This window comes from Ursus arctos, unplaced genomic scaffold, assembly GCF_023065955.2.
Source record: "Ursus arctos isolate Adak ecotype North America unplaced genomic scaffold, UrsArc2.0 scaffold_20, whole genome shotgun sequence".
In the NCBI taxonomy this organism is placed as follows: domain Eukaryota; kingdom Metazoa; phylum Chordata; class Mammalia; order Carnivora; family Ursidae; genus Ursus; species Ursus arctos.
This window is the reverse complement of record NW_026622875.1, coordinates 16,354,450-16,380,275: the sequence shown is the minus strand read 5'-3', so window position 1 is coordinate 16,380,275 and position 25,826 is coordinate 16,354,450.

Genomic DNA, 25,826 nt, shown 5'->3' with positions numbered 1-25,826 from the left:
TCTTCCTCTCCCACTCCCCCTGCTTGTGTTCCCTCTCTCACTGGCTGTCTCTATCTCTGTCGAATAAATAAATAAAATCTTTAAAAAAAAAAGTTCGAGTTTGAATGTCTTAGATGGGAAATGTATTAACTACTTTCCCGAAGTCCCTACCCCTCTCTTTTAGTTGTCTCTGTATCTTTCACACATATATATTAAAGTCCTGGCCACTGAAGACTGAAAATTGTGACCTTCACTCACAAATTATTGTTATAATGTAATTAATTTTCAAAATATAATGGGAAAGTTGTTTGATGTTCATGCAGAAAAGGAGTTAATGAGAGCCAGGAATAAGTTAAAATATCCAAGATTCAGAGTACAAGTAGCCCAGCAAATGGGGTATTACAATGGCAAATTTTAGCGACAAGTCTTTAGTAGACTTTTCCTACATAGACTAATTAGCTAAGTCCCATCTGAATTGAAGCAGAGAAAGCGTAGGGTCCCAATGATAACTCCGGTTCTATCTTCTGGAGTCTATTACATTTCAGCTCCAGTATAACTTTTCAGCACCTCTTCCCTGCACATAGTTATTAGTTCAGTTAAACTGTGCGATTTTCTGTTTCTGCAACTGGCATCTTTGCTCAAGAACATTCTTCCCACAGAGCCCCGTGTTGCCTTCTCCAAAGACCCTGTCAGAGGAACACTTCCTTGTCCCCTAAGATCTGAAGATTTTAGATGTTACTTACTGCTTCCCACTATGAGACCACACAGTACAGTGGAAAGGACATAGGCTTTCAAGACGGAGAGAACAAAGTTAGAATTATATCTCATATGTTTGTTGGATAACCTGTGAGGCAGTTTCCTTATCTATAATGGACATAATATCACCCCCCTTTCAGAGTTATAGTATCCATTGGAGATAATCTGTGGAACTAGAAGAAAGCTCTTCTCCCTGGTGACCCTAGTTTTGCTGCTGTTCTTTTGTCATGATCCAGACACTGAAAAGGCAAACAAAACTCAGGAATTGGATTCATGAAATGAGACACAGTGGCCCTTTAACACTGAGTTGTTCCAATGCTTGCTTTATTCTAACACCACAGTGTCAGCTCAAGGTAGAAGACTAACAGACTGCATGACAATCTGTAGCCCTCAAAAACACAATTCAGAGAGTTGCATTAAACACATGCCTTAAAGGTGCTTTCTGGTTGATTCTCTTATGGTCTCCCTCCAAGCAGCGCAGGAGGTCTGGCCTGAACTACAAATGGCCTTTAAACACATTTCTCTTCTATTCCCTCTTTTTCTGTATTGGGTGTCCCTGAAATGAAGATATTAGTAGGCAATGGGGAAATGTGAAGGTTAAGATGGGCTGGCTGCTGAGGGTGTGGTCTTTATGTGTATATATACACATAAATAATGATGATTGAAACATGTTAGGTATGCAATAGTTATCACCAATTATTATGTCATTCTTATGTCTTAATGGGAGTTACCATTATACATTTCTCTTTTCCTTATACATAACACAGTGTTTTGAGTGTAGCAGGGTCTTACCATATTTGTTAATTAACTAAGTGAAAATCTTTTCTTTTTTTTTAAAAGTAAACTCTGTCCCCAGTGTGGGGTTCAAATTATGACCCCAAAGTTGACTCTTAAGATCAAGAGTTGCATGCTCTACTGACTGAGCCAGACAGGCACCCCTAAGCGAAAATCTTGTAAGGAGTTGGGAATAAAAAAAGACACTGGGAATATGGAGGGCAGAGGATACAACTGGGGAGAAGAAAGAGCCAGAAAGGGAAAGAAGTGGATGGAAAGGCAAATTTTACTGACTTGCAGTAAAGAGGTTGAGGACAAAGGTATTTCAAGTTCTGCCATGGTTGTTAGGGTCACCAACAGTGCCCCCTTATTCAGTTTATTAAACTATTGATGAGAAGTATTTATTGAATGTCTGCCAAATATTTGTCAGGCCCAGTGCTAGGTTCTGGATGTATAACATGAGAAAAAATAGGTAAAAGACTTACTTGATTGGGGGCTATAATTTCTTAGGAGAGTTAGATATTAATTAAATAATTACATGAATAAATATAAAAGTTTATCCCTTTAAGTGCTAGAAGGAATTGCGTATTATACCATGAAAGTGAATATAAGAAGACCTGACATTATGTAGGATCAGAAATGGCTTTCCTATGGGAAGGATAATTGGAATGAGATGTAAAGAATGAGTAGGTGTTAACATTGGAAAAGGCTGGAGTAATGCAGAGAAGCATACATTTAGTTGGAGAAACATCATGTGCCAAGACTTTCTGAGGGAGTACACCATGACTGAGAAACAGGAAGTGAGCTGGACTGCTAACAGGAATTGAGATGGGATGGGCATTAGGGATTCCTCAGGGCCTTATAGACCTGGATTTTATTTTGAAATCGATGGGAAACCATTAAGAGATTTTAAGCATTGATATGATAAGATTAGCACTTAAAAAATTACTCTGGCTGCAGTGGAGGACAGACTGGAAGAAGTCAAGAGTGGATGGACTAAGATCAGCTAGGTTATTTGTTACTGTTCAGGTGAAGTGAAGACACCTTGTGGAGAAACAACGGGATGAATTTAGGGGATCTTAGGATGTAAAATTGAGAGGAACTGATGGATAGAATATGGGTTGGAGAGAGAGAAGTGTCATAGATGACTTGTGCAACTGGAGAGATGGTGACGCTCTATACTGAGGAAGGCAACACTGGGCAAGAACCAGGAATGGAAAAGATCATGAGTAAATCTGGGATGCAGGTGGTTTTAGTGAAAAGCTATGCTGCTTTGGCTTCCAAAATTCATTTTTTTTATCACACATGGATTTTTTTTCTAGAGATGACTTGAGAACCAATTTTCCACTACCCTCAAAGAGCCATGCCCAATTCTATGGTGTGCAACCTTTAAACAGTGTTACATCTCTACAAGTCAAGTAACAGTAACACATACTGAAAAGTGAAGAGGCCCAAGTATGAATATACACTGTATGTAATTATGGACACCAAGTACATTCTTGACCATTAAGAAAAAAATGCCCAAAAAAAAAAAAAAAAAAAAAGAAAAGAGAAGAAAAAGAACCTTATTATCTCAGCATATTGTTTTCATTTTTTCATGTTTTTCAAGTTCATGTCCTTATTAACGATCATATTTTTCTATAGCTTAATCGACATGTACATTCCATTTTGAGAAGCAGTGTGGAATAAAAGAAAATAATATACTTTGGCAAGATATGGACCCTGATGAAAATTCCGAAACCATTCCTTTCAAGTTGCATAATCTTTAGCAAAAACCCTGAACCCAAGCTCCTTCATTTGGAAAATGGGGTGGGGGAAAGGGTAATCATCTTCTCCATTCATTGTTGGGGTAGTGATTAAATAAAGTAATATTTTATATAAAATATTTAGTGTCTGGCACATACTAAGTGCTTAATAAATGTTAGGCATTTATTTTCCTTTTTCTTTGTAGCCTGCCTTTTCCACATAACATTGTATTGTAAATGTTGAAAGATCAGCATAACGTTTATACTTATATTTTAGTTTCTTTCAAAAACACTTTATTGAATTTGTGTTCGTTAATTTTCCTTAACCTCTTTCCTGATGTTGGGTACTGTTTTTTCTGTTCTTGTCAATTTTAGATAATATTACATTAGTTCATATATTTTGAGATATTTCTTAGGATTAAACATTCAATATTATGGCTATGTTACGATGATTTGTTTATCATTTGGGTGCAAGTATTGCTCTTGTATTTATCTATAGAGTTACAAATGTAGGAATGTATCATATCAAAACTTTGCATTAGTATAACATGATTCAGGGAGCTGTGTGTTAGTTGGGAACAGTAATATCACAGTGAAGAAGGGCAAGGGTTCTGGTCAGTTTGTGTGGGTGGCAAATTCCTCCATTTAATGTATGATTTTGGGCAGTTACTTAATCTCTGCAAATGTCCATTTTCGTAACTCTAAAAATGGGAATAATAATAGTACCTTCTTCTAGGGTTTCTGTGATAAAGAAATCACATTTAACACAGTGTCTAAAAATAATAAATATAATAAATGTTAGCTTTTAATTGCTACTTATTGCAATAGCTAGTGTATCGATTAAGCTGCTATAAGAGATAGATGGTTTTAATATGGTGGAAATACTTGACTTGATGTAATAGAAATTTGTTTCCTTTTTATATAATAGTCCAGAGATAGAAAAATGCCTAGAACAGGTTGGTGGCTTTGTTGTATGGCATCTTCTGGGGACCCAGGTTCCTTCTATATTATTAATCTGCTATTCCATGAGGTGTTACTCTCATCTGCATGGTCAGAGCTGGCCAGCATCACACACCAGTACTGTGGAAAGGGAATAGAAAAGTGGAATAAAAGTGAAAGAGTATCAATTTCTTTTTTAAGAATGAGACTCAGAAGTTGGATATAATACTTATGTTCACATTCCAGAATTTACTTTACTGAAAATCTTTATATATGCTTAGGTTAATTAAATGACAACTCTGATTTATAATTGCTTGTATTTAAAATTTTGAACTATGTAAAGAACTCTTTAAGATCTATTTACTCAGAGTTTTAAAAATATCATGTATCATTTTTGTGCATTCATAAACAGAAAGTGCAAGACATTGATTAAGGTATTCTTGAAACTTCTTTACATTTGAATGTAGACGACTGAATCATTTTTGGTTCAGAACTGTTGATGTTTACATTAATTTGCACAATATTGCTCTCTGTGTTTTGTCATCATTGTCATTTGTGATAGGACATTTTAAAGAGAGTCCCCCTATTGTCTTTGGGATTATACTTCAAACCACTGACATCCATTCTTCAATGTGGACACATTCTTATTTGATGAAACTCATAAATTAATTTTTCCTCAGTAGAATGCCTCAATTGAATAGGATTTTTTTTTCTATCAAGGCCTTTGAACATGTTTTTAAGAGTTTAACTTTTCTGGTTTTTAGCAGTAGCTCAGGTTGAACTTACAGCTTTCCAGTTACTTTCAAAATTTGATCCAGTCCAGTCTAGAGTAAAATTTAGATTTCAAATTTATTTCAGGCTTTACTCTCTCCTACCACCAGAAGAGCTCTTGGCTTGAGGGAGTCCTAACTCATTTTTCTCCACTGCTTCCCTTTCTGGGCACCTTTTCTCCCCCTTGTGTGCAGTGATGGGAAGGTGGGAGAGAGAAAGGGAAGCAAAAAGCTCTTTGCGTAACTATCCTGTCTTGATTTTGGATGCCTTCTTGATCGCTGTGGATGAGTTCACTTGGATATCGTGCTGGAGGTCCTCCTACTATACAGTTTCTGAACTTGAATGATTCCTCTGATGTTACCATTTCTTCCACGGCCTCCTTCAGCTTCTTCTCAAGGCAGTGAACTCATAGTCTTTAGCTCTTGAGCTTTCCTCTTCTGGAAGGAGCCATCTCCAGAAAGAATGGCAAAATGGTCCAAACCCAGCTGTCTCCTATGGTCCACTTGACACACAGAAAACGCACACAGCCTTGCCATGTCAGACAGACACAAACTATTCTGCCATGTCTCTCCAATGCTCTTTTCTCTTTACTTCAGTAGATATTGAGGAGAGCCATGCTAGTTTCCCTTATAAAGAAGAATTCAAATGGGAGACGAGGTGTCTGATTCCTCTGAGAGTCTTTAAGATGTCCTCTTAGAATTCTTCTCATCTGGCTCTAGGTGAAAGGAGAAAAGGTGCCATCACTATGTTGATCCTCCTTGATTCCTCTCACCTTATTATTATCATTATTATTTTAATTTTTGCTATGGTGTGGTAATGGTAGGAGTTGCCAAGAAGTTCTGCCTTCTCTTGGTGAGTTCTGTGGGGATGTACTTGATGATACGCTTTAGTTTGTGAGACCACTTAGATTCCATTGTTCATTTAGCATGGGAATTTTAGTGGCAATTCCATGAAAACAGGAAAGATTTTCATCCAATAGCATGTTAAAATAGATTGCGTGTTCCTTCTGGGATTACAGAATGTACATAGAGGAGTTTTTGTGATTCTTTTTATTAAAATAACCAAATCAATCAGAAGGGGGAATGAAACATGAGAGACTACGGACTCTGAGAAACAAACTGAGGGCCTCAGAGGGGAGGGAGGTGGGGGAATGGGATAGACCGGTGATGGGTAGTAAGGAGGGCACGTATTGCATGGTGCACTGGGTGTTATATGCAACTAATGAATCATCGAGCTTTACATCGGAAACTGGGGATGTACTGTATGGTGACTAACATAATATAATAAAAAATCTTAAAAAAAAATAAAATAAAATGACCAAATCAGTTATGGAAATACAGAAATAACTGTTCTAGTTCATATAGAACTTAATCTGTAAAAATGCTTTTTTGCTATGATAGTATTATCTATATATGCCCCAAATATATGACAGCTAATCATTAGCCTTTTAAGTCAGGTTTATCAACATAATTTACATACAGTAAAATTTTCTCTTTTTAGGTGTCTCAGTGATTTTTAACACAGATATACATACAGATGTATCTATATCTTCTAGTCTATTTATCTTTTCCTTTTATAAGAGCATCTTCCAAAAGGTGGATGTTTTGAATTTTAAATTAATTTTAATGAAAACACTTTACCTTCTTTTTTAAAGCTTCATGTATTTTGTGTCTTAAGAAATGTTTCCTTAATCTAATGACTTGATTTCTCTTTACTTTTCCTTAGAACTTAAAAAAAATTGTTTTAGGTTTTATAGGTAAGGCTATTATCCACACATACACCACAAACCTATATAGTTGTGTCCTGCTCTCTGCAATTTGTGACTTATTGGGCAGTGTCCATATTGTTTCATTAAGAAAGGATTAACAAAGACAGAAATAATTGACTTAGGACATAAAAGGTTTAAATAGAAGTATTAAGGAGGGCACGTATTGCATGGAGCACAGGGTGTTATATGCAAACAATGAATCATGGAACACTACATCAAAAACTAAAGATGTACTGTATGGTCACTAACATATAATAAAATAAATAAATAAATAAATAAATAAATAAATAAATAAATAAATAATAAAGTACAGCATTAGAACCTGAAAATCCAAAAAATATTCACACTCTTCTCAAAGATGGTATTTAGAAATCTAGATAATGTAAACAATATGGCAGTTCTCATTTTACCTTGTGGTACAATTGATACTCATTCAAGCCATGGAGGGACTTGATTCTTTGGGTTTGATTGGTTCGATGCTGAAAGGAACCTCTGATCAAATATCTTACACAGCCCACTAAAGCATTAACTCTTGCCATCCGTTCTCTTGTAGGAGTCAAGGAATCCTGTAAAAATAGAATGCAAATACAGTAAGTTGAAATTTTGTGGGTACATGATGTGCACCGAGCTTAGGGTTTCCTTCTTCAGATATATATTATTTATTATTATATTATAAAAGTTCTGTTTCTGTAGTCATAAAAACAAAACGACAACAAGCTCTGCATTGGTACTTCCTTCAGTGGTTTGGCAAAGGAAATAACACTAGTGAGTAGATTTTTCATTTTTGGATGCTCTGTTACTTTTTAACAAAAATTGAAGTTTAACTATTAATTTTAGATTTTTAACTTTATTTCTTTCAGCACTAAATACAGAAAATGAGGGTTTAATTGCAGCATGAGAGATTTAAGTTAAACACAAAAGAGGCTGAGAGAAAGAGGGTATATCTATTATGGATTACTTTATACCAACATTATGCTAAATGCTTTTATATCTTACTTTATGTATCAGTGAGGGTTGCCATTAAAAATAATACTAAAAATGCTAACTAGTTCACTCTCTTATTTAGAAATAATTTGTTGAGCATCGCTTTTGTACAAAACATATGCCAGAAGGTAAAGAGGAGGGAAACAGATTTGTAAATGTACATCTTTTTTTTTTTTTTGGTTATAAGAGAAATTAATTAATCACCTCAGATCATCTTCTTTGAGAGAGAATGAGTAGATGATTAGATTATGCCCCAAGTCACTTCTAACTCTATAAATCTGTGTAAGTCTTATTCCGCTGCAAATAGAGGAATCAATAAATAATTACAATAAAGTGCTTTTCAGTGTGTGGTTTTCAAGTACACCTTTATAAAAGGAACACTTTGCAACATTTTGTCCTCAAAAAATGACCTTAGCTAGCCTTTTGTCCAGCCTTCATAAAGCATCTGCTGACTTATTTTTTCATGTCTAAAATATTGTTAGGTAACACTGTAGGTTTTAACAAGATGCAATTCCTGCTCTCAAGGAGTTCAGTGTCTAAAGAAAAGAAGGCAGACTCTATGTATAATACAATTTGATAACTCTTAAATTAGAGCCTTATAAACAAGAAGAAAAAGACTCTAAGTCTACTTGAGAGTCAGGAAATGTCTTTCTTCAAAGAGAAGGAGAATAAGTTGAATTGAGGAATTTGCAGATGAGTTACCAGGTGAATCTATGGGAACACAGCCCAGACAGAGCAAACAACACATGCAAATATAAGAAAATGCTGATTTGTTCCAGGAACTCTTAAGTCAGCCAGCAGGGCTAGGGACAGAGATTGAATGTGAAGGATTAGCTGGAAGAGGAAGATGGTGGACAGATAATGAAGGGCTTGGCCTTTATCTTTAAGATAAGAACTTCTAAACAGTGTGCACAGGATTCACTTTGGAGGTCTTACTAAAATGCAGATTCTGGGGGCGTCTGGGTGGCTCAGTTGGTTAAGTGTCTGCCTTAGGCTCAGGTCATGATTTCAGGGTCCTGGAGCAAGTCCTGAGTCAGGCTCCCTGCTCAGTGGGGTGTCTGCTTCTCCCTCTCCCTCTATACCTTCCCCCCTATCCCCTCACCCCCCGCTTGTGCTCTCTCTCCCCTCCTCCCCAAATAAATAAATAAAATCTTAAAAAAAAAAAAAGTAAGATGCAGATTCTGATTCAGTGGTGTGATTTAGCCTTTCTGAATAAGCTCCCAGCCATGCTGAGGCCCCCAATCTCAATTTAAGTACCAGGAAGATGGGTCCATGATAAAGATTCTGAAATAAGGTAGAGGCACGATTTGATTCATACTTTAGAAAGACAGCTCTGGACATAGGGTGAAATGCAAACAGATTGGAGGGCTGTCATTAAGATGCTTATTGCAGCAGAAACTTATTGGTTACTATCTGTATGAACAAATTTAGGAGCAATATAAAGGGTAGCTGAAAATAAGTTTCACCAAAGACATGCTATCTCAAAAGGGTTTTCTGATCACTGATACCTCATGATTTACAACAATTAGAAGATTATTTCTAATACTTTTACCATCTTAAATGATATAATTAAACATAGAGACACAAAACTAGTCTTTTTCTTACCCAAGTCTTTCTTCCTCTCACTTTTCTTTTTAACTGTTGGCCAAGCAACATTGAAATAGTAGTATGATGAATATTTACTTTAAAAATTGAACCAGTTCCTGGTCAAAAGAAGCACACATCAGAAGGGGAGGATGTTATTTCTATAAGGCCATAATAAGACATATAAAATTAGAAATACTATAATAATATCAACCCCATGAAATGATGACATTTTAGAAATGAGCATTCCCAAGAACAGCTGATCAATTCTGAAACATGTAGTGATTAGAAATCATAAGCACATTACCTAGGAAATGGTCAAACATAAACGCCTTTGTAAAATGTATATTGTTAGGAGTCTTATAGTTTTGGTTGTCCATTCATATGTGGTTATCTCAGTGGGAACCACCCCTTGGGAAAGGAAGAGAAATTTCTCAAGACACCATCTAGGTTAGTGGTTCTGGAGAGCTGGCTGAATGTTAGAGTCATGTGGGGAACTTTTAAAAAGTACCAATGCCCAAACCTCTATCCTCAGAGATTCTGAGTTAATTGGTATCGGATGGAGTCACAGCATTGATATTTTTAAATGTTTCTCAGTGAAATATAACGTACGCATCTGGAAAACTGCACATAAGCATGCAGCTTGATACATTTTCATGAACTCAAAACACCCATTATTTGACACCCAAATCAGAAATAGAATGTTACATGTCCTCACCATAGCAGCCAGGACTGAGAACCACTGATCTGACTGGTGACCCTAAGAATCTGTGGGATTCCAAAGAAAGAAGACATCCTTTCAGGATGGGGTGGAAAGATGAAGGACAATTTTTGTTCATTTCATGGAGGCTGTGACATCTAAGATTGGACTTGAAAGATGGCAGAATTTGGAGATGTGGACTTTGGGGAAGTTTATAAATAGTTACACTATGCGAGTGAGGAAGATTGGCAAGAAATAAATGTGATGTTTGGGGAATAAGTAATGGTTGCACAGGAGAATGTGTGAGGTGAAATAGAAGAAAAATAGTGAGGAAAGTTGATTATTTGTAAATAGAGTCTATGTTATTGTGGCAAAGAACATCACACATGATAATTTCATTTAATTGAATCCTAGGATATTTATGATTTTAGGGATTTGTATTTATAAGTCTATTTAACAATACAAGAAAAAGCTATAATTAACAAAAAATATACATATGATCTTACACATTTGCTTGACCATATTTTATGTGGTTTTAAAGTTTTCATTCATTTAGTGATTCTGAATAATTTTCATCAAGGAATTATCAAAAAAAGTAAAAAGCTATTACATTTTAACTTTCTTTCTTTGAAAAAGATTCCTCAATCTTTACGCTGTATGCAGTATTTTTAGATCTACCAGTAGCACCATGAAGGAAGTGAAAATCATTATTGTAAGCAAAGATAATCTTTTCTTTCAGGTGTATACGTACTCTGAATATAAAATTCATCATAATATAAATAATTAGTCCTGTCATTTAAAAATGATAATTATCTCATTTACATGTCTATGACTTTTAAAATGCATCATACTACTTCAATAAATTACATTCTGGATCATATCAGTATCTCTTCAAGAAAATGAAGTTAAATCTTTGTTGTAACCAGCAGCTTAATTTTCATTAGGCCAGCTATTTGATAATTAGCCATGCACCATAAATCAAATCCCCAAGTCTTCTTCTGGTTTCTTAATTGAAAATTATTGTTTCTTGGCTCTCTGGTTGAAAGTGCAGCAAGTGTGAGCTTGATCGATGTGGAATTGGGCACAAACAGTTTGAGACAGTCAGAACTTGATAGATCATTGCCCTGAAGGGGCTTGTAATGGTAGGTAGGCAGATATCCCCAAATTAAAGATTTACTTTTAAAATTGTAAGTGCAAAGATAGCTCTGTTATACGAAATCCATCTTGACATTTTGGCCACCTTTCAATTTTCTTTTTTCCTTTTCTTTCTTTTTTTATAAAAGACAGAAACTACCCATTTGCACTAGCGATGATGGAAAGAATATAACATGATTGGAAAATCCAACTTTTTGTTTGGGATAAAAATGTGAAAATATTCCTCATTAATGTCATGAACAAATATTGAATTTGTTAGTATTTTAAAGTAATTTGAAAACATTGACTAAAAACACTCTACTCATCTGACAGCTAATCTGAGAGAACAGATGGCTACCCAAGTATTGCCCCCAGTCACAAAATCATTTCAAAAATGATACTGTTGAGGCAAATAAAAGACTTTGCAAGTAATAAGGAAAATATTGCTTCATTGAATGGCTACAGCTTGTTGCCATTTTTCTTCTGACAATCTAGGAGGATTTGCAGGGAACTTTGGTCATGTTTGCAGTTCTTTAGTTAAGAACAGCCACAGGGTTTTCCAGCATTCATTTCTTGTTTCCTCCTGGCCTGGCAGCCAGGACCTGATGAGGCCCACAGCAGGGAGCACCGTGAAATGCACCATAAATTTCAATGTGTGAAGTCAAAAGAGCCAAAAAAAAAAAAAATAATAATAATAATGATAAAAAATCTGGGCACAAGAATCAGAGTTGAAATTTGAAAATTACCTGCACAAATGCACCCTGAAATAAATAAGGCATTTTACCAGTTCCATGTATAAAGTGAAGTGTGTGGTTAAAAGTGGGTGCCTTGCCCAATAGTACATAAAGAGTAATGTTGATATTATTTAATCCATAATAATAACACTATTGTTACATGTTTTTGTTACATAAATCCTTCTAGATGGAACACTGAAAAAATTTTGGTTGGTTTCATGAAAGGAATTAAATAAAGCTTTTTGTTTGATTATGGTTTGGATTGAAATAAAAATTACTTTGGAGATATGATACCTAGCCATTCATGACTTACATCTTAGAATTTAAGGAATCTTACCACCTGTCAAAGAAAATCCAAAAATAATTACATACATATAATTTACTCTCTTTAAGACCTGGAATAAGTTGTTAAGGCTATCTCATCTATAAAATAATGAGGTTCTCCAGTATTTCAGTATTCTTTCCTATTCTAACATTCTGTCATTTTGTGGACAATTGGCATGTGAGACTAAATTCCTCATTCTTGATGTACTGGGTCTTGGCCTAGGGGAATAACTAAAATCCATAACCAATTGTGTAAGGGTGTCTGTATTTGTGTATATATGTTAGGGTATGTGTAGACAGGTTCACAAATTAGCTGTATGAAGGCCTGATTTGCTTGATCAACACAGTATTTAAAAAAATCTTTTGTTGTTGTTGTACATGCAAATCTCCTGCATTCATGAAGCTTATACTTCAGTGGAGGAAAAGGGGGGCCAACAAATGGGATTAAAGCAGTGAAGTCAAAACATAGAGAGAGAGATGTAGGCTTGTGTAGGTAGCATGCATTTCCCACTGTTACCCACACTACCACTTGTATCTTGCTAATCTTCCAGCAGTAGGTACTGACCATGACCAGGACCAACCTCAAGCTGATGCAGATTTGTTTAGGCTGTGGGTAGGAAAACACCCTTCAAAACTAAAATATGAGGAATGGATGAGTCACAGAGTCTCAGAATCCCAGAGGTTATAAATGGTTTCAATTAAAAAAAAATCTTTTAATTTCCCAACATTTCAAGATTCAGAACTGTCATATAAGTATCTGATTTTTGACTTTTTCTAAAAAATAGAAAATAAAGAACTACATCTTTCTGCAAAAATATAGTCACCTAGAACTGAATAGCAGTTTCTCCCCTATATTATGGTCTCTCCAACTCTAGTTTTCCTGTCCCTGCAGAGGCTGGGTGTCAGTTGCCATTTATCAATGTTACACACTTCGTTCTACATATTCTTTTCACTCATTTATACTATATCTTGTGGTGGCCTATACAGGCCAAGTGAATGAAACCTCCAGCAGACCAACTGATAATACAAACTATTTTATGTAAAAATGTAAGTTAAATACATTATTATTTCCCCCCTTCTCTGGTAACAAAGTAAATCTCTGAATCCTGGCATGCTTCTCTTCCAACCCCAGCCCAGCCACTCAAAACAAAACAAAACAAAAAAAAGAAACAAAAAAAAGCCTGAGCTTGAGATTTCTAGGATTTTCTGTCTGGTTCTTCACTCCATTAGTGCTGCCAAGCCTATTTACATTTGAACAAAACTTTGAGGATCCAGGAAGTCGATGTGAGCTGTGTCTACTGAATTATATCCTTGATCTGACGATTATCTTTTGCACTCCTTGTCTGCTGATCAGTAATAAACTGAAATTGGAAAAACTTCAATGGAGTTTACATCATGTTTCATGCTGATTTTTGAACCTAGACTAGCCATTGTAGACTAATCCAATTTACCTAGTTGGCTAGCGTTCTAGATACTATCTGGACTACTTCTGTTGCTGTACTAGAGAAGCTGATAATTTTCTCCAGATTTCCATGCTTCATTCTAAAAGAACCTTCCAACTGTAGTAGTCTGAGAAGAGGCTGTTCTAACGTACTAAGTAATTCCCTCTTGGGCACTGACAACAAAAACTCACTTGACCAGGCCAATCAAGTTTACTCTCCCAGGAAATGGAATTTAGTCATGGAAACTGAGCCATTTGGTTGTGAGGAATCAAATTAAACGATCCCATAGATCCAAGGCTGATAGTGCCATTTTGGGAAAGTATTGATGTGACTATGGGAAAATTTAGGTAGTCACAGAGAAAGAAAGAAATCACAATACAACTCTGTGAAACTAAGTTGTCTTTTCAACAGCTGCGTTCTGGGAGATTTCCTGTGATCAATTTTCATTTGACCTGCAGCCAAATGTTCCTTGACTAGATAGGCATACTGAGATTTTCCTAGATATATATCTATAAATGTAATTAGTATCACAAAATATGCTTTTCTAGTTCTCTTCTCATATATTTCTAAATTGTTCTTTGGAAATGTTGAATTGATTTATGCACTTACAAGAGGGTGTAGGATAGCAACTATTTTCCTTTACTGAAAAACTGCTTCTGGGCTAGTGGACATGGAGTTGTTACTGCTACAAGTTACAGCACTGGACACTGAATTTTCCCAGTGATAAAGGCTTCAAGATCTTCATAGATGGTAAACATCTCTTTAGTTTATTTTCTGGAGATGAAAATTATATGAATGTTCCTGTAAATTCTGGACTTTCTTGCATACTTAATAAGAAATGATATATGTACATTCAGTTAAACATGGCAAACTAAAAATATTTAGGAAATACCATCCTCTCCTCAACTGCAGGGACAGGCATATAAAAATTATAAACTCATAAGGCAAAGAGTGAGGAAGAAGAAATAACAATGAAGATGTCAGCAGATATTTAGAAGGTGGAAAGCAGGTGAACAGGTAATAATGGACTCAGTAGAATGCAGAATAGAAACCCAAACATCTATGGAAGGAGATAATGAGACGTGTTCAGGGGCTCCAGATACACAAAGAAGGGACTGACACTTGGGATGCATTGATGTTGGGATTTTCCACAACAATTAAAAAAAAAAAAAGGCAGTTTCTAATCATTAACTCTTCCCACTCAGGCAGAGCTCCTAATCGACTTCTTGGTTACTCACTGTTAAATATGAGTGAAGAGCTAAGAATCTCTAGACATTTGAGGAGAAGCTTAATTAATGTAATACAGGAGTCAAACAAATAACTAGTGAACTATGAAGAAATAGAGACAATTCAGAAAACAGAAGAAAACAGAAGCTAATTGATAACATCAGCAAGAAAAAGAAGCTACTGCTTCCTTGAAACAAGAACAGGATTTTTTTTTTTTAAAGGATCATGGAATAAAAAAGAGATCTTGGGAATTAAAAACAAAATTAAGAAAATAGTATAAAATAGTATAAATAGTATAAAATAGTATAAAGAATAGTATAAAAAGACAAAGAATGGACATTGGGAAGTGAAAGAAAATTAAAAGATTTTCCAGGACATCCAACATCAAGATGATGGAAGAGTTCTAAAAAGAAAAAGCAGAGAAAGTAGAGATATAATACAAGAAAATCCCCAGAACTAAAGGATGCTAGCCAACTGATTAGAAAGGTCTACCAAATACTTAGCACTTGAAATTTGATTCAAATAATTGCAACTTCCAGATCTATATGCAGCCAGACTCTCTGTGAAAATAAAGGCATTTTCAAACATACAAGTTTTCAGTGAATTATCTTCTATATACTTAGTCTCAATAAGGTACTGTTATCCCAATATAGTAAATAACTTAACCAAGAAAGAGAAAAATGTGGCTTTGCTGTCATAGGAGAGAGGCAAACAAAAACTCTGAAATAACAGTAAAAGGCTAACAGCAACCAGATTAGGTTTCTCAAGAAAGCAGAGGCCCCAAAGAAAATTTATGGTGGAAAATCATTTTGGTTTGATTTGATTTATTTTAGTGATGTGGGAGAATAGTATTGAGATAAGTATTAAAATTTTGTTGAAAATTTTAGGAGAAATTAACTATACACTAATAATAGAACAAGCAAAATAATATACTAACTTTTAAAAAGGCAAATATTAACTCTGTGAAACATAACAAATAATGTAAGAAAAATAGAAAAGAAAGAAAACATGAAACGTGATACTTAAGCATATAAATGGAAGTATAGTGTGAATGAAGCAAGAGGACTTCTCACACACACAAGAAAACATTAATCAAGCGTCTGTAACTAGATTCAATCCAATTCAACAGAATTTATGGAGTGTAATGTGCAAAGTTATGGTCTTGGCACTTGCAGACATGATATAATAATAATTTATTTAAAAAGTATATATAAATTGAAATGGGAAAATAAATGTTGGTTCTTACATAAAGGTTAAGGGCGTAAATGTAATTTATTAAAATTGCCTAAAGTTAAAAAATGTAGCTTCAATGAGACTGAAATTGTTTATTATGGAAAAGAGAAGACTAAGAATTGTTTTAAAATAATTTTATCTCTATACGTCAATTTCTGTATCCATACTCATATCTATTTCCTTATCCATATTTATATACAATTTTTATGCCAACTGACATGATATATTTTTTTATTCTTTAAATATTTTTTATTTGAGTACAGTTGACACACAATGTTACGTTTGAGTATACAATGTAATGATTAATACATATTATTTCTATACAATAATCTATGAATTTGATGCTACTCTTGTTTTCACTTTACTAGATAAACTGAAGGTTGGTAGAGAAAGTAACAAGATTACACTTAGTGAGTAATGGAGTTGGGACATTTTATCACTTTTCAAATATGCTTTAGAATAGTACTATCCATTAGGACTTTCTGCAATACTGGAAATGTTTGCCACATGTGACTAGAAGCACTTGCAGTGTGGCTAGTGCACCTGAAGAAGTGAATATTTTTAAAGAGAGCATGAGCAGGAGGGCCAGATGGAGAGGGAGAGGGAATCTCAAGTAGATTCCACGCTGAGCGCTGGGCCTGATGCAGGGCTGGATCTCATGACCCTGAGATCACGACCTGCACCAAAACCAAGAGTTGGGTGCTTAACCAGCTGCACCACCCAGGTGCCCCTGAGGAAGCGAATTTTTAATTTTAATTCATTTAAGTTTAAGTAACTAGCTCCAGAACCTAGATAAGTAGACAGTGGAGATGCAGGAGATGAAAGGGAGAAATGGACAGAGCAAAGTTTTGAATCCGTGGAAAAGATAGTGCTTAAGGCTGCAGGAAAGAATTGGACTTAGTGAGGAGAAAGAACCCCTTCTCCGCTGTTAGAGGCGGAAAAGAGAAAAGATGGTTGCACACGGAGTAGAAAAAAAAATGTGAATGTGTGAGAGAATGAGGACCTTGTCATGGCAATGAAGTGTGAGGCAAATGTAAGAGTGAAGGATGGACAGCAGATGCATATTTCGGGAGGGGAGATAGTGACTGCTTGTATTTCTTATACGCACATAAAGACACTATGAAAGAATGCACAAAAATTACACAAATAAAGAATACATAAAATTATCTCTCTGGAGAGAGTGGGAAACTGGATGGATGGAGAGAGAGATAGGAAGAAGAATTTTTGCTTGTTCACAAAGTTATTCTTTATTTTGCATTTTGAGCTCATATAAATGTCTTACTCATTCAAAAGAGTAAATAAATAAAAATTTTAAATACTGGACCAGAAGACTTAGAAATAAATTTATCAGATAATAATAAATAGGACTGCTGGGAAGTGTTGAGGACTCTCCAGAAATTTCAACTTTATAAGAAACAATAACCATGTGTTTTGATTTTCTCTTCCTTAAAAAACATTTTCCAGTGCATATTGTTATGGAAAATACTGATCCTAAGAACAACAACAAAAGAGTTTTTTTTTTTTTTAAGATTTATTTATTTATTCATTTGACAGAGAGAGACAGCAAAAGAGGGAACACAAGCAAGGGGAGTGGGAGAGGGAGAAACAGGCTTCCCACCAAGCAGGGAGCCTGAAGTGGGGCTCGATCACAGGACCCTGGGATCATGACCTGAGCTGAAGGCAGACGCTTAATGGCTGAGCCACCCAGGCGCCTCAAAAGAGTTTTACCTGACAAGACAGTTTGACAAAGTGGTACATAGATTTTATTTAATAGATCTACAGATTTATTATAAATCTGCATATAGATTTATATAAATCTGTAGATTTGTAGCTGTGTGGTCATTGAAGGGTATTGATGGTGATGGGATAACATAGTGATTGTTGGTGGGTCCAGTAACATTGGGCTGCAAGTTGGTTATGGTGCTTTAGAAATGAGTTTGAAAGTTTGAACCTAACAACTGGGCCCTACTGAAAGCTAAATACGTAGTAGGGGTATTTCATTGTATGCTTCGTATAAGGAGACATTGCCCATTTTTGGATAATGATAGCATACTACCAGAGAATTTTATGTCATCAAAAAAATCATTCAGATGAAATCTTAAAAGCAGGCTTTCTTCCATGTTCCTGTTACCTTTTATTGGCTGAAGAATTTTGTTTTCCTGCTTCTTGAACCATCTTTCCTTCACTCCTGTCTTCTGACACTAAGGGCTCTTATTCTATGCAAAATAGCCCTGGTGAGCTCCCTCATACTTGAACTAGGACCTGGGAATCACATTGCTTTGATAGCAAGATAGCAAACATGGAGAGGGGACAATGGATTCTGCATAAGTTTGGACACATTTTGCCCCATTTTGAACAGAATGAGGCTTATGGGCATCACTTTGCCTTCCCTTAGCTACTTAATTCATCAACCACCCTTTCTTCTTCCTTCCAACTTTTTATGCAACTACAATACATTGTCAGGCCCTTCACTATGAGTGCCAAATGTGAGGCTATATAAAAAAGGAAATATCTGAAAAGCAAGAAGGATGTAGAAAATCAAATGCCTTTGTGATCTCAATTCTATATTAATGTGTGGGACCTAGGGGTAAATATGTATATGATATCAAAGAACCTATTGCATATTAAAATTTTTTGTTAATATTAGATTTTATAGTGATCATTCTTCAAGCGCCTTCCACACAAAACCTCTGTGCTGAGCAATAAACATTGCTTATTAATGAAACCCATTGCTTAGCCTGTCATGATGCTGCGATCCTCTTCTGTAAATACTTTCCGCGTGGGTTTTCCTCAGCGTCAGTAGAGAAAGGTGTAGGGAAACATGCAGCAAGAACTGTGTCAGATTTTCACAGACAGATTGCTCAGCTGTTCTGGGAGGTCTACCTCGTTCCGAGGGAGAATCCTCCCCCAAACTCAGTGAGAGATTCTCTTCGCTTTTGTTCACAACTTCTAGAAGAGATGACATGACACCCCTTTGCCCTTAGACCAAAATAAACATATCGTGTTGAAATAGTAATTCCAAATAACCTATTGTTGTGAAGGTGAGGACATTTTTGTCATTTAATATTCAACCTCAAACATACCAGGGTATTAAGTAGAAATGAGCGGCATTTTAAGGACTTGCATTCTGCTGTATCCCAGGAGCAGAAGGGGGTCACTCTCCACTCTAGGCTGTTGGCAGAGGGCACTGACAGTGTGATTGAGAATGAAAATGAAACCTAACACCAGTGTCTCTTCGAACCACTCTGTATAATCTAGTGTACTCAAACTCTTCCTGCAAAATCCTGCTGCTTTTCTGGTGTTTGATATTCTGACCATTTTTGAACCCTTGAACTCTGACAGAGAGGAGGGACTTGGAAAGGTTGTCTTCCGATCGGTGTTAGAAGGCAAAAGGAATAGCTTTCTCCTTGATAGCACTTCTTTCTGCTTAACGGTTGGTGGGAGATTAAAATGATCTGGGTGGAGAAGACTGGCGCAAGGTCGGGGGACACCACTTTTGGGGGAGGGTTGGTCTGCATGTCAAAAAATGGACAGGGCTTGTTTTCCTCCCCCCTCTTCTTTCCTGCCACACCGCAATAAGATTTCACTGCTTATTTCTTCCTTTTTATGATTTACTCCAAGTCTTGAAGGAGACTGATTTCTGTTATGCTACTGTCCGGCCAGGATCGTGGTTAGACGCTGACGTTCTGAGTTCCAGCCATATTAATTGCTGGATAAAGGCTATAATCCTTCTCTCTTTGAAGCCCAAGGCTGATTTTTAGGCAACACTTCAAAAGCAGAGCACAACTGAAGAGGCATATTTCCTCCCAGCCCATGATTGACTCAGCTTGCGTTAGTCCACATGTGCCTTACGTATTTGGCGGCCCAACCAATTTGATTTTGATATTAGAGAGCAAAAGAAAATATCTTTTGTTATCTAACGGGTGATCTATAACTCCTTGTGAGATATTCTGATGGTTGTTTAAACCACCTTCGAAATAGAAACACCTAAATCAGTCTTTCCTTACACTAGAAAACATCCTGCTTGAAAGTTCTCACCTCTCTCTCCCCTTTCCGTGTTTTGCCGCAACATCATATAAAGCCATCAGTCTGAGTCCACTGTGATTAATGACAAAAGCCTACGTAAATAAGGCACTTCATACATTCTCAAATTAGTAGAACCCACGGAAGTCTTTTCGAAATAATTTTTCACATCAGCCGTTTAAAATTCAACCTAATATACGTAAAGCAACCTTTACAAGATTTTAAAAGAAGGAAGTATGGAATGTAAATATTCCATAAGAAAGACGAAACCAAAACAACCATCAAAACAACAACAGAAACAAAAAGCAAAAAAAAAAAAAAAAAAAAAAAGCCTCAAGTGAAATGGAAATTCATGACCAATATGGAACTTTTCACTGGTGTCTATTTCCCTTACAGCTTGTTTGTCGCTGGATCTGTGCTAGAGGGACTTTCGCATATAGGATTTGCCAAGTATACTTAGTGCACTATGTTTGAGAAAGATTAACAGTATTGCAGATCAAAGGAGGACCCTGCTGCATGGTCTTACGAGATTGTCATTCACTCCCATTATGGCTCATTTGCACAAGATTTTCATGTAATATGAGCCATTGTTTTGATGGCAGTGATTTGACATAAAGACAGGGCCGAACTGCATCTCTGCGTCCTCCTCACTCAGGCTGGGGGGTATCTTGGTCCCAAAGAACTTGCCAATCATAAAAGGCAACTGTTACTCAGTTATGGATCAGCCCTCCCCCCTACTGTCCCCTGCCCCCACCGCCTTGTTTTTAAGGTGGAAAACTTCTTGAATGTGCATGGATGCCACAAAAATCAGACAATGCTTACTTGTGCTAGATTAGATACAGTTTAACCAGGCAAAGTTTCAGATACTCTATTCAAGAGAGCAAGTTATGAGCCATTTTAGTGAACTGCTTTTTCTTCTTGTGCTTTCCGCCATGCTTATTTTGATTTTAAAATAACTTGAAGTGGTGAAAAGTTATGTCTGAGCTACACTGAAAACTTTTCTTTAAGCTATATTTATGTTTTTCTAGTGATTTAGTTTCTTGGCTCTGCGTAGAATATATATTTACATATTTACATAGACTAGTCACTAACGTTCTCTCTTTCTTTCTGCAAGTTAGATTTAAAAGAAAAAGAGAGAGAGGGGTATTATTACTGCTTCAATGGTGCCTGACAATACAAATGAAGAAGAATATTCAATCGAAATCCGTATGATTTCAAATGTAATTTTATTTAACTAGAGAGGAGAGCCTCTTCTTAACTTTTTTCAGCACATACCACGATATAAAAAATGCCTTTTAGTTGTATTTATACAAACATGGCAAGAAAAATTTTGAAGTGGTTTCTTCTACTAAATTGAATGTAAAGAATTAAGAATAAAAACATTGGGATATAATCTCTTTTTAGTGTCTGGTGTGAGTTTTCTGAGTTAATGTGTTTTAAATCTGGAATCCTAACTCGTATACAGCACTCACTATTTCTGGGAATGTGCTGCTTACGTTATGCAGCCTTTATTCAGTGCTTTCTATACAAAGATTCATCTAAATTTTTAGAGTTTTAAAATTTGTTTTATGAGTTATAACAATGTCTTACTGAAGTTTTGTGTTTAGAATAATACTGACTGTAATTTGTTTGGGGTTTTGACTCCATTTTAAAATTCTTACAGCAACCATAATGTCATAGATCAAAAGAAGAGAGGTAAACTCATGATTTCATGATATTGGAGAAAATGTTTAAGAAATCAGATCAATCACTATTGTATACTCACTTTTAAACATCTTTTAAAGATTTGTATTTTAAAATTATTTTTCCTTGCTCAGTTCATGAAAGAAATGATATTTCTTCATGTAATCCAGATAAACTTTTGTACTTTAAAACTGCATTGAAAGCTAACCGTAAAGAAGCCAGCATGCTTATTTTTAAAATCTCTATTTACTTGAAAAATAATTAACAAAAATAAGCATAAAATGGAGTTAACTAGTCAGAATGTTTTCTCTAGGTTCATAGTTTGAAAAATTTCAGACATAGAAAAAGTTGAAAACACAATACCATAAACAGTTGTGTATCCTCCCCCCCAATCAACAATTATTAGCATATTGGCCACATTTACTTTTTTTTTCTTGAAGCATTTGAAAATGATACCCCTAGGTTTTCCAGCACGCATCTCCAAAGCACAAGGCCACACACTGTACGTAATTATAATGCCAGAAAATTAAAGTATTCTATAAAATAATCAGAGTGTTTAAAATGAATTAAAGATTAGTTAGAACCTGGAGACAATTAAAAAGACATAAATCCTTAATGGTGAATATAACAACTTTCAATAATCTATTACATAAGCACTTTTCCAGTTACTTTAAATTTAAATTCAAGCACTACACGTACATACTTCCAACGGAATTTATAAGCAGCTTTTGAAAAACAAATACTCAACTATTAGCTGGATGTGTTTTGTTTTATGAAACACTTTCAAAATACATGAACAACAGCGCCCTCTACATTTGGATAGCACATGAGGAAAAAGATTTTACTGATTGAAAAAAAAAGAGCACTTGAACAATAATCACTTGTGGTTTGGGGGGACAAATGATGTGATTGTAATACATTACAAAATTACATGGTAATCTCTCATATGAGTTTCCAGTGTTTTAAACCATTGATTTAGTATGGGAAATCAAAATCTGGAAACTCAATATTGCACCATTCAGCAAACAAACTGACAGAAATAATAGTCAAGAGGAAAAAGGAGGCTCTCTAGGAAAATATATAGGCCTGTTTCAAAAATAAACTTAATCATATTATTTAATAGATTTTCTGAAATAAGTTGTGAGTAGTTAAAATTATGTCATTTTTCTTTCTTGCTTATATAAACAGGATGTTAGGATGTTTTCAAATTCTGAAATGCATTGGAAGCTTTTTAAAAATGCTTTACAGTTTTCAGGACCCAACTATTGAAGAAAACTTAGACTTTGAATCCAATATCTAGTATGTTTTCATGAGATGAAATAAAATTAATTCGTGTGTAAGTAAGTTCTTTTGAATATTATTTTTCAGATTAAGTCATAATGAAGTTTATGAAATTATAAAGACATATAAAAATACAATCAGTCATCTTAGCTGTAGACCCTCATGCCTGTAATTAACAAAACTATCCCCCAAACAATTAGAATATCATCCCTAAATAATTAAGAGGAAAATTATTTTTACATTTTTTAAAACTACAAGATTTTTATAGCAGAGAATAAAAATTTTAAATATATATTTGCAATTCTTTTTTCTAACTATAAGTACTTATGACACCTAAATTTTAATTTCTCTCAACAGTCAGTTAAAAACGTGCTTAATAGCAACAAAATCAATCCAAAGTATTGGCATTTGAAAGATTTAGCTTTCTGTTTAGTGTTGTTTTTTCAGTACAACCTTTTCACATGAGAAAATGTTTATTTTAAAAATTATATTTTGCTTAAATATATTCCTTTACACACAAGTCTGATTCTGCTTCAGTCTTAAGTTCCGAGGACAACTTAAATACTGTAGGCTAAAGTCAAATTCTTTTAATAAATTATTTGTAAGCTGTGGGTTGGCAAGGAGTGTTTTAAGATGGTTAAAAACTGGAAACATGTTGTGTTATTCCTCATCCATTTCAACGTCTAAGTCACTTCATTTAAATGAAATACAACACAAAAATTAGAAATTAATAATTAGGAAACAAGCAAGTATTTTATGCTTTAAAAAGAGTGACACAACTCAAAAATCTAAAATAAACTCCTGCAGCCTGCTCTGTACATTTTAAGTTACAGCAAACCTGAATAATAATATAACTTGAAAGAAAAAAAGAGAATGCCCTTTGAAATGATTCCTTTAGTCTTTTCCTTGCTTACAGTGCCATGAAAAATCCTAGCACATGCTCTAAATTTATAAAGACAAAATGCCAGTGACTCTGGGGATCATCTTGTTCATTTTAAGAGCAAATTAAAACAGTGAAAGAATGGTGCAAATAATTGTTTCATATGTTCTTTGCTTGTGACTGCTGTAATCATCGGGCCTGATTTACAAATGTAGACTTGAAGGTTTCTCAGCTTCCTGCAGGGTAGAAGACTGTTACTTTGGCACTCACCCTCTCGCCCTTGTAATCACCACTCAAAACTGTGCCCTGGTACTTCCAATTCCCAGTCTCTTGATTGAACACCTCATTCTGTGCTAACAAGGTGTCCAAGGTATTTGAACAGGGGCTCCAGTTGGAAAATTGTTAATGGTTTTGCTCATTAAGAGTTGCTGTTCTAGTTTTGGTAATTTGGTAACTGTCTAAATTGCAAGTTGATTTTTCCCCCCTTCAGCTTAAGGAAAGACGCTAGATTTAAGACAGTAATGGTAATGAAACTTCTGTTTCAAAATTGACGAGGGAAAGTTGAGTGCTGTCTGCGTTATTATGCAATAGTTTTCACAGAATTAATAAAATGATCTTGAATGTCTAGGTTTATTCTCCGGTTATTTTCAAGATGTGATTAACGAAGAACCAAATAAAGAGAACACATTTTCACAGGATCAGCCTATGAAATAGCTAAGCTTTCCTGAAAGTTTAAGGGATAAAGATAAATCAACAAAAGTGATTTCTTTAAAAGTGTGAGAAACAATAGAGTTATGACAGCGTTTCTAAATACTTTATGTTAAAGTAAAATTGATTACTTCTATTTTTGAAACTTGTTTCTATAAATATCCAAGTATGACTTTTAAAAACACATAGGACCCATTTTATTCTAAAAAATTATTGATAATGTTGATTAACTTTATTTACTATTAGAACGACTTTTCATGATCACTAATTATAAAGTCCATTTTTATTTAAAGTTGGTATGTTTTTCTACTGACTAGTTTTTAAAAAAAATAATTTCAGATATGATCTGAATGCTCAAAACTGTCTTTTACAAATATACATAAAAATCCTGAGAATATTTTTCATGAGTTAAATGCATTCGCCTCCATGGAAATTGTCCTGACAATAACAAGTAATTTTACTTATATAATCTGTTTCTTTGTTTCTTTGCTCTTCAAAAGATATACCTCCCCAGAGGAATTAAGAAAAAAAAATCTATCTATCTATCTATTATCTATCTATCTATCTATCTATCTATCATCTATTATCTATCTATCTATCTATCTATCTATCTATCTATCTATCTATCTATCTATCATCATCTATCTCCTTTGGTTTAGTTTGAAACCTGTGATTTACTTTATCAATTCAGATTTAAAAGGGAGACTATTTCTGAAAAGCATTTTTCTTATACAGTCTCTATTTGTTTCTTTCTTAATCACGAAAGGCTTTACTAAGTTTGGCAGCAATCTCACCAGGGATTTATTTTGAATTATTTTTAGTGATTTGGACAGTTGCCATTTTATCATAGAGATGAAAAGGTGGGAGATGAGATTCATCTGAGGATGGAAGTTTCTCCCCTCTACCAAGCGAAGGGCTATTTTAAAGTGATTTATGTGGCAGTTTTCTTCTGTGTCACCATTATGTCCCTGCTGCCTGAGTGTGACAACTCGGTGCTTGCTAACATTTTGGTAATAATTTATTGGGATGAGATTTTTTTGCCTGGAGTTCAGCCTGCAATCCTTTTAACACTCTGCTAAAAGGCGTAAGTTCTCTACAGGCTTATTTATTTTTCACTTTGGAACTGTGCACTCACACAAAAACCTGCCTACATAAAT